This window comes from Schistocerca cancellata, unplaced genomic scaffold (genome assembly GCF_023864275.1).
Source record: "Schistocerca cancellata isolate TAMUIC-IGC-003103 unplaced genomic scaffold, iqSchCanc2.1 HiC_scaffold_714, whole genome shotgun sequence".
NCBI lineage: Eukaryota > Metazoa > Arthropoda > Insecta > Orthoptera > Acrididae > Schistocerca > Schistocerca cancellata.
The window spans coordinates 13,063-22,500 of record NW_026046725.1 but is presented as its reverse complement, the minus strand read 5'-3'; the positions used below and the strand labels follow the sequence as shown (position 1 = coordinate 22,500).

At 51.0% G+C, this 9,438-nt stretch overlaps 1 non-coding gene across 1 annotated transcript; it reads right to left on the bottom strand.

Moving 5' to 3' along the window:
* Positions 1-6,920: 6,920 nt before the first annotated feature.
* On the bottom strand, positions 6,921-8,829 carry LOC126141463 (small subunit ribosomal RNA). The gene has a single exon (XR_007529464.1). It is a non-coding gene; the product is annotated as a small subunit ribosomal RNA (ribosomal RNA).
* Between the last annotated feature and the right edge of the window lie 609 nt (positions 8,830-9,438).

The following is a 9,438-nucleotide window of genomic DNA, read 5'->3' as shown; positions in this document are numbered from 1 at the left end:
GATGCGAGACCCCACGCCCAGTGGCAAACAGGGCTCCTCTCAGAATATAGGCGGTCCCTACCCCTCACAACGATGACGGTGGGAGGGCCGTTTTACGAGACCATTTCCTGCGGTGCCAACGCTGTCGTAGAGCCGATACTCCATCTTTGGTACAAGGCAATCATTCCGCTGTAAATCAGTACGTCACTCGTAGTTCAGTCACCTCACAGCACTGCTCAGTAAACTATGCAGGCCCACATAGATAGATTATGATAGATTATATACGCAAATGCCCCTATACATGCTGAACGTCCGTACACACAAAATGAACCACACGTCAGCCACACACTCTATCACACACTACTCTCTGCCTGTAACAGACACAGATACAACTACTAAGCACCAGCATGGACCAACGTCCGGTGCATCCTATCCGCCACAGTACACCAACTACGCTATGATAACCAGACCGGGAGGTCCAATCATAAAACAGAATACCCCACTCGTCCGACAACCACAATTGCTCAGAGAAGCCACCAACACCCACACATGTCCTACACAGGGGTGCACCCATCACCACCACACTGCCTCGTCTTACAGCACAAACACACTGGCAGGAATGAAACACACAGGTCTGCCGCAACCACAGACACGGCTCGCCCCCTCTCACTGGCGAAAAGCGCATCCCGACGTGACATAACTCCTTTGACACACTGACGCTGCCTCGGGCATCCACGTCCTACGGTCGATATCAACGAACCTCCCCCCCCCCTCCCCCCCACAACACGCCATCCCATACCACATTGTGTACCGTACCCAAACCTAACGTGTACTGTACTACAACGCAATGTGTACCATAACACAACCCAGTTTGTACCTTAACCTAACCTATGTCACCTTAACCTAACCTATGTCACCTTAACCTAACCTATGTCACCTTAACCTAACCTATGTCACCTTAACCTAACCTATGTCACCTTAACCTAACCTATGTCACCTTAACCTAACCTATGTCACCTTAACCTAACCTATGTCACCTTAACCTAACCCATCTTGCACCTTAACCTAACCCATCTTGCACCTTAACCTAACCCATCTTGCACCTTAACCTAACCCATCTTGCACCTTAACCTAACCCATCTTGCACCTTAACCTAACCTATGTTGCACCTTAACCTAACCTGTGTTGCACCTTAACCTACCTCAATTTGCACCGCAATGTAACGCAATTTGCACCGCAATGTAACGCAATTTGCACCGCAATGTAACGCAATTTGCACCGCAATGTAACGCAATTTGCACCGCAATGTAACGCAATTTGCACCGCAATGTAACGCAATTTGCACCGCAATGTAACGCAATTTGCACCGCAATGTAACGCAATTTGCACCGCAATGTAACTCAATTTGCACCGCAATGTAACTCAATTTGCACCGCAATGTAACTCAATTTGCACCGCAATGTAACTCAATTTGCACCGCAATGTAACTCAATTTGCACCGCAATGTAACTCAATTTGCACCGCAATGTAACTCAATTTGCACCGCAATGTAACTCAATTTGCACCGCAATGTAACTCAATTTGCACCGCAATGTAACTCAATTTGCACCGCAATGTAACTCAATTTGCACCGCAATGTAATGCAATTTGCACCGCAATGTAATGCAATTTGCACCGCAATGTAATGCAATTTGTACCGCAATCTACCCCCACATTGTGCCTTAACCTAACCCACATTGTGCCTTAACCTAACCCACATTGTGCCTTAACCTAACCCACGTTGTGCCTTAACCTAACCCACGTTGTGCCTTAACCTAACCCACGTTGTGCCTTAACCTAACCCAAGTTGTGCCTTAACCTAACCCAAGTTGTGCCTTAACCTAACCCAAGTTGTGCCTTAACCTAACCCAAGTTGTGCCTTAACCTAACCCAAGTTGTGCCTTAACCTAACCCAAGTTGTGCCTTAACCTAACCCAAGTTGTGCCTTAACCTAACCCAAGTTGTGCCTTAACCTAACCCAAGTTGTGCCTTAACCTAACCCAAGTTGTGCCTTAACCTAACCCAAGTTGTGCCTTAACCTAACCCAAGTTGTGCCTTAACCTAACCCAAGTTGTGCCTTAACCTAACCCAAGTTGTGCCTTACCCTGCTCTGTAATTGGCATATGACACGTTACATTAATGTATTGTCCAACCGCAACCCGCTCAGAATGTTGTGTACACAGCTACGTGTCATCTCCCCATAACAGCTGCATTGCAGTGTGGTACGCCATAGAGACGTGTGGGAGTAATGGACGCAGTGGATGGCGATCAGCATGAGCCGTCTGTTCATGTAGTGGCGCGTGTATGCAGACGTAGTAGTCTCTTCTCACACAATGTGATAGCACGGTGCCCCGCGTTCCACATCTGCGACATGCTACAGAGGCCGGTTGACAGTTGGTCGCGCAATGGACATCGCATACGTACGGGGGCACCTTCCACGTGCCCTCTAGTCGGGCACATTTTGTTGCGTGGATGTGAGCGGATGTAGTGTGTCTTGACACCTGACAGGCAGGCATGCAATAATAGTTGACTTTGCAAACGGGGATGGACGTGTACGTTTACTGGTGACGTTACGCAAATGAACAACTGGTAACCCGTTGTGGTGCGGTTGTCCTTGCTGGAGGTACATCTGTGAGGGCAACGATCGGTACAGCTACGAAGCGGTCCCCACCATACCAACGAACGTGAATGTGAATCTGGGTGTGAAGCGATACGCGGCTGTGGGTGGGTGGGACTGTCCCCGGCCGGTGAGGGGGGGCCGCCCGGCGTGCTGGCCGCGCGGTGCGTGGGCGCACGCGCTACAGCCGGCTGGTGGGGGCGCCCAGTGGCAGGCGCGCCGGCCGACGGACGCGGCAGGCGGCGCAGCTGCGCGCCGGGGCACCCTGCGCGCGGCGCCGTGCAGCCAAAGTGGGTCCTCGCCGGCCCGGTGCGAAGCGCGGTGGACATCTGCAGTGTGCTGGTCCGATTGAGGACTGTGTGCGTTGAGGATGCGCCGCCGCCCGGCACTCGGCGCCGCGACGCCGTCTGCTGCTCGGTCGCCCCAGCGGTTCTCGCTGGTGGTTTGTATCGCAGTTGTGCAGACGTGTTGGCACGTGCGCTGTGCTGGGAGAGTTCGCTTCGGCACCCACGTGGGGCCTTTGCCCTTCTGTGGCGCTGGCGTTGGAGCTGCCGGTCACCGTAGGTGGCGCGTGTTGTCTCCCGCCGGCAATGCCACGACAGCACGCTCCCGGGCCTCTGTCGGCAGCGGCAAGCTCAGTTGGGAGCACGGGTGGTCGCACCTAAAGCGTCTACTCGCCTAACTCCGGGCGATTGCGCCTCTCTCGAACCCGACCAAGTACTTAGGACGGCGCTGCGCGCCGCCGGGACCTGAGAGGGTTTCGAGGTGTATTGTGCAGGGGAGCTCAGCCTCCTCCTGTTTGCAGAATAATTGAGCGGACGCTTGCGTGTTCGCGCGGGCCCCTGGGACACACTCCCGGGCGGCCGGCTGCTCAGCTCTAGTTGACGCAGCTCCCTGGTTGATCCTGCCAGTAGTCATATGCTTGTCTCAAAGATTAAGCCATGCATGTCTCAGTACAAGCCGCATTAAGGTGAAACCGCGAATGGCTCATTAAATCAGTTATGGTTCCTTAGATCGTACCCACGTTACTTGGATAACTGTGGTAATTCTAGAGCTAATACATGCAAACAGAGTTTAATTACAGAAGGGCTGATTGGGAACGACTAGCCAGGGAGTGCGTCATTCCTGCCTTGCCGGAAGGTGAAGTAGACCTTGACATTGACGTAAACGACCGAGCGAATGAACTGACTAACGCTATAACCCGTGCGGTGAAAGCTGCCGTACCAACCAGGAGGAAGGCCATTGCAGCCTCTCCATCACCATGGTCGCCCGAATTAGAGAATATGCGCCGGTCTGTTAGAAGGCTGAGAAGGTATTACCAGCGCAGTGCTGTCTGGCCAGAACGGCAGAGATGGCTGATGCAGTATCGGGAAGCTAAACTTCGATTTCAGAAAGAACTCCAGGCTGTTAGGATACAAAGCTGGGAGAATTTCGTCCAGAGCCAATTGGCATTGGACCCCTGGGGTACACCGTATAAATTAGTACGAGAAAAGATCCGCTCTCCTCTGGAATTAACAACAGTCAGGCATGGGGACAGGATGACGGAATCTTGGCAGGAAACTGCTGAGGTCCTCCTCCGGTCCCTGCTGCCTGACGATAGCGCGGATGGAGAATCTGTACAGCAACAACAACTAAGACAAGACACTCTAAATGAATACATTAACAATACGGCAGTCTACCCTTTCTCGGAGGAAGAGGTGGCTGCCCACATAAAATCACTTAAAAGAGGCAAAGCTCCCGGGCCAGATGGCATTGTAGCTGAGGTGGTGCAGTTCCTAGCTCCCCAGCTAACTGCACCACTCACTCACTTATATAATGAGTGTCTGGTACAGCAGAAAATTCCAAGGGTGTGGAAGTCTGCAAACGTGGTCATCATCCGGAAAGGACCAGACAAAGATCCAACAAACGTAAAATCTTGTAGACCAATTTGTCTAATCAATATACTAGGAAAAATATTAGAAAAGCTACTTGCTGACAGACTGGCTGCACATAGAATGCTGCGTGGGGTGAGTGACAGACAATTCGGCTTCAGGCCTGGGCGATCAACATCTGATGCGATCGCCCTGGCTGCTGAGGTCTGTGGCTCTACCCCACACAAGTATGTGGTGGGCATTATGGTTGACATCAGTGGCGCCTTCGACAACCTGTGGTGGCCTTCGCTCTTCTCCTGCCTGCGGGAGAAGGAGTGTCCAGGGCCGCTATATGGTTGTCTGAGGAGCTATTGTGAGGAACGGGAGGTCTGGTTATCATCCTCTAGCAAGAGAATTGGAAAAACTATAACTAAAGGATGTCCTCAGGGTTCCGTGTTAGGGCCCCTATTTTGGGACATCCACATGGAGCCCTTATTAGACACACTACAACAAAGTGAAGAAGTGCTAGAGGTGATAGCCTATGCGGATGACCTCCTCCTGCTGGTCGGCGGCCGTAGCCGCGAAGACATCGAACCTAAAATAGAGAGTGCTTTAAACAAATTACAACTATGGTGCCAAAACACCAAAATGACGGTGTCACCAAGCAAGTCCACCTACTTACTATTGAAGGGACAACTAATCCGCAACCCAACTGTAAGAATAAACCGCTCGCCGGTTCTTCGGAGACGTGACGCACGATATTTAGGCATCATCATTGATGAGAAGTGGAACTTTGGAAAGCACATTGAAACCGTAACCCAGAAAGCATTACAAACGCTAAATAACCTCATATCAATAGGACACAGAAGGTTTCACCTTCCATCACACCTGATCAAACTCTACCACAACAGTATATTAACATCGATAGTTGGTTACGGTTCGGGAATCTGGGCACACAGGCTCACGAGGGTGGTGCCCGCCATGACAGTGAGAAGGGTTCAAAGGAGCATGATTTTGAGATCGGTAGGTGCTTATAGAACAACACCAGGGGGAGCACTACTAGTCCTAATGGGGCTTTGCCCCCTGGACATTAAAATTAGGGAGCAAGCTGCATGGTTCTGGATCAAAAAGGAAAATATAACAAAAATAGAGGAGATCTTAGGTGTTAGGGCAAGGGACAAGGGAGAAATTCGGCAAAGAGGAGTAGAATTATGGCAAGAACTTTGGGATACGGATGAAACAGGGAGGAGGACACATGACTTGATACCAAGTATTAGGGAACGGCTCAAAATGAAACACTTTGAACCTACCAGGGGGCTAATCCATTTTCTCACTGGACATGGACCCTACCCGGCATACCTATGCCGGTTTGGGAAAAGGGCCACACCTGCGTGTGAATGTGGTGAACCGGAGGGCACTCCCGATCATGTGATTTACGAGTGCCCCCTCTTCAATGATGTTGCCTCTACATTACGGGACCAATTACCTAATCATGACACCTATAACCTAATAAGACAGGAGGACACCTTCCATATTATAAATAAGCTTGCCAACGAGGTATCACAAAAGGTGTTAAGGGAATACATGAGGGAACAAGATTAAATAGCATCGATCATGACCATTGCTCCCTACTCCCATTCCGCCTGCGCGGGGATAGGCCGACTTTTAGTCTGGAATCCGCCACGCGCTGGATTAGGGGGGGTGGGGAATATGACAAAAACCCGAAATTGACAATACACTGAAGATGACGTAGATTTAGAATTAGTTAGTAGGAATTAGATTAGGAACTTAGATTTTAGAATCCTGCAGCGACTTACAACCTGGCCAGCCCAGTGTCAGGGGCACGCCCATCGGGATTAGCTCGATGGGCAAGGCAAATATAGTAGGTTTGTACATAGCTGACACACCTGTGACGCTGCAGGAAGTAGAATGTAGGTTAGTCAAAAACTTAGAGATTAGCATAAACTAAATAACTGCCCATTTAAATTAAAATTAACCTAGCTGTAGCTCACAACTAAATATAAAATAGAATTAGCTGCAATTGTAATTAACAGTAGCAAATAAGACCCACTAATCAAGTAAGGAGGTGGGTTGTATGTATAATTATTATTTGATGGTTAATAAAGATTTTTTTTTTTTTAAAAAAAAAAAAAAAAAAAAAAAAAAAAAAAAAAAAAAAAAAAAAAAAAAAAAAAAAAAAAAAAAAAAAAAACAGAGTCCCGACCAGAGATGGAAGGGACGCTTTTATTAGATCAAAACCAATCGGTCGGCTCGTCCGGTCCGTTTGCCTTGGTGACTCTGAATAACTTTGGGCTGATCGCACGGTCCTCGTACCGGCGACGCATCTTTCAAATGTCTGCCTTATCAACTGTCGATGTACAGGTAGCGTGTTGCGCGACACGACACGCACATCGAAAGACATGCAGTCTAGTCGGTAATGATCCTTCCGCAGGTTCACCTACGGAAACCTTGTTACGACTTTTACTTCCTCTAAATGATCAAGTTTGGTCATCTTTCCGGTAGCATCGGCAACGACAGAGTCGATGCCGCGTACCAGTCCGAAGACCTCACTAAATCATTCAATCGGTAGTAGCGACGGGCGGTGTGTACAAAGGGCAGGGACGTAATCAACGCGAGCTTATGACTCGCGCTTACTGGGAATTCCTCGTTCATGGGGAACAATTGCAAGCCCCAATCCCTAGCACGAAGGAGGTTCAGCGGGTTACCCCGACCTTTCGGCCTAGGAAGACACGCTGATTCCTTCAGTGTAGCGCGCGTGCGGCCCAGAACATCTAAGGGCATCACAGACCTGTTATTGCTCAATCTCGTGCGGCTAGAAGCCGCCTGTCCCTCTAAGAAGAAAAGTAATCGCTGACAGCACGAAGGATGTCACGCGACTAGTTAGCAGGCTAGAGTCTCGTTCGTTATCGGAATTAACCAGACAAATCGCTCCACCAACTAAGAACGGCCATGCACCACCACCCACCGAATCAAGAAAGAGCTATCAATCTGTCAATCCTTCCGGTGTCCGGGCCTGGTGAGGTTTCCCGTGTTGAGTCAAATTAAGCCGCAGGCTCCACTCCTGGTGGTGCCCTTCCGTCAATTCCTTTAAGTTTCAGCTTTGCAACCATACTTCCCCCGGAACCCAAAAGCTTTGGTTTCCCGGAGGCTGCCCGCCGAGTCATCGGAGGAACTGCGGCGGATCGCTGGCTGGCATCGTTTATGGTTAGAACTAGGGCGGTATCTGATCGCCTTCGAACCTCTAACTTTCGTTCTTGATTAATGAAAACATACTTGGCAAATGCTTTCGCTTCTGTTCGTCTTGCGACGATCCAAGAATTTCACCTCTAACGTCGCAATACGAATGCCCCCGCCTGTCCCTATTAATCATTACCTCGGGTTCCGAAAACCAACAAAATAGAACCGAGGTCCTATTCCATTATTCCATGCACACAGTATTCAGGCGGGCTTGCCTGCTTTAAGCACTCTAATTTGTTCAAAGTAAACGTGCCGGCCCACCCAGACACTCAATAAAGAGCACCTTGGTAGGATTTCAACGGGGTCCGCCTCGGGACGCACGAACACGCACGAGGCGGTCGCACGCCTTCGGCTCGCCCCACCGGCAGGACGTCCCACGATACATGCCAGTTAAACACCGACGGGCGGTGAACCAACAGCGTGGGACACAAATCCAACTACGAGCTTTTTAACCGCAACAACTTTAATATACGCTATTGGAGCTGGAATTACCGCGGCTGCTGGCACCAGACTTGCCCTCCAATAGATACTCGTTAAAGGATTTAAAGTGTACTCATTCCGATTACGGGGCCTCGGATGAGTCCCGTATCGTTATTTTTCGTCACTACCTCCCCGTGCCGGGAGTGGGTAATTTGCGCGCCTGCTGCCTTCCTTGGATGTGGTAGCCGTTTCTCAGGCTCCCTCTCCGGAATCGAACCCTGATTCCCCGTTACCCGTTACAACCATGGTAGGCGCAGAACCTACCATCGACAGTTGATAAGGCAGACATTTGAAAGATGCGTCGCCGGTACGAGGACCGTGCGATCAGCCCAAAGTTATTCAGAGTCACCAAGGCAAACGGACCGGACGAGCCGACCGATTGGTTTTGATCTAATAAAAGCGTCCCTTCCATCTCTGGTCGGGACTCTGTTTGCATGTATTAGCTCTAGAATTACCACAGTTATCCAAGTAACGTGGGTACGATCTAAGGAACCATAACTGATTTAATGAGCCATTCGCGGTTTCACCTTAATGCGGCTTGTACTGAGACATGCATGGCTTAATCTTTGAGACAAGCATATGACTACTGGCAGGATCAACCAGGGAGCTGCGTCAACTAGAGCTGAGCAGCCGGCCGCCCGGGAGTGTGTCCCAGGGGCCCGCGCGAACACGCAAGCGTCCGCTCAATTATTCTGCAAACAGGAGGAGGCTGAGCTCCCCTGCACAATACACCTCGAAACCCTCTCAGGTCCCGGCGGCGCGCAGCGCCGTCCTAAGTACTTGGTCGGGTTCGAGAGAGGCGCAATCGCCCGGAGTTAGGCGAGTAGACGCTTTAGGTGCGACCACCCGTGCTCCCAACTGAGCTTGCCGCTGCCGACAGATGCCCGGGAGCGTGCTGTCGTGGCATTGCCGGCGGGAGACAACACGCGCCACCTACGGTGACCGGCAGCTCCAACGCCAGCGCCACAGAAGGGCAAAGGCCCCACGTGGGTGCCGAAGCGAACTCTCCCAGCACAGCGCACGTGCCAACACGTCTGCACAACTGCGATACAAACCACCAGCGAGAACCGCTGGGGCGACCGAGCAGCAGACGGCGTCGCGGCGCCGAGTGCCGGGCGGCGGCGCATCCTCAACGCACACAGTCCTCAATCGGACCAGCACACTGCAGATGTCCACCGCGCTTCGCACCGGGCCGGCGAGGACCCACTTTGGCTG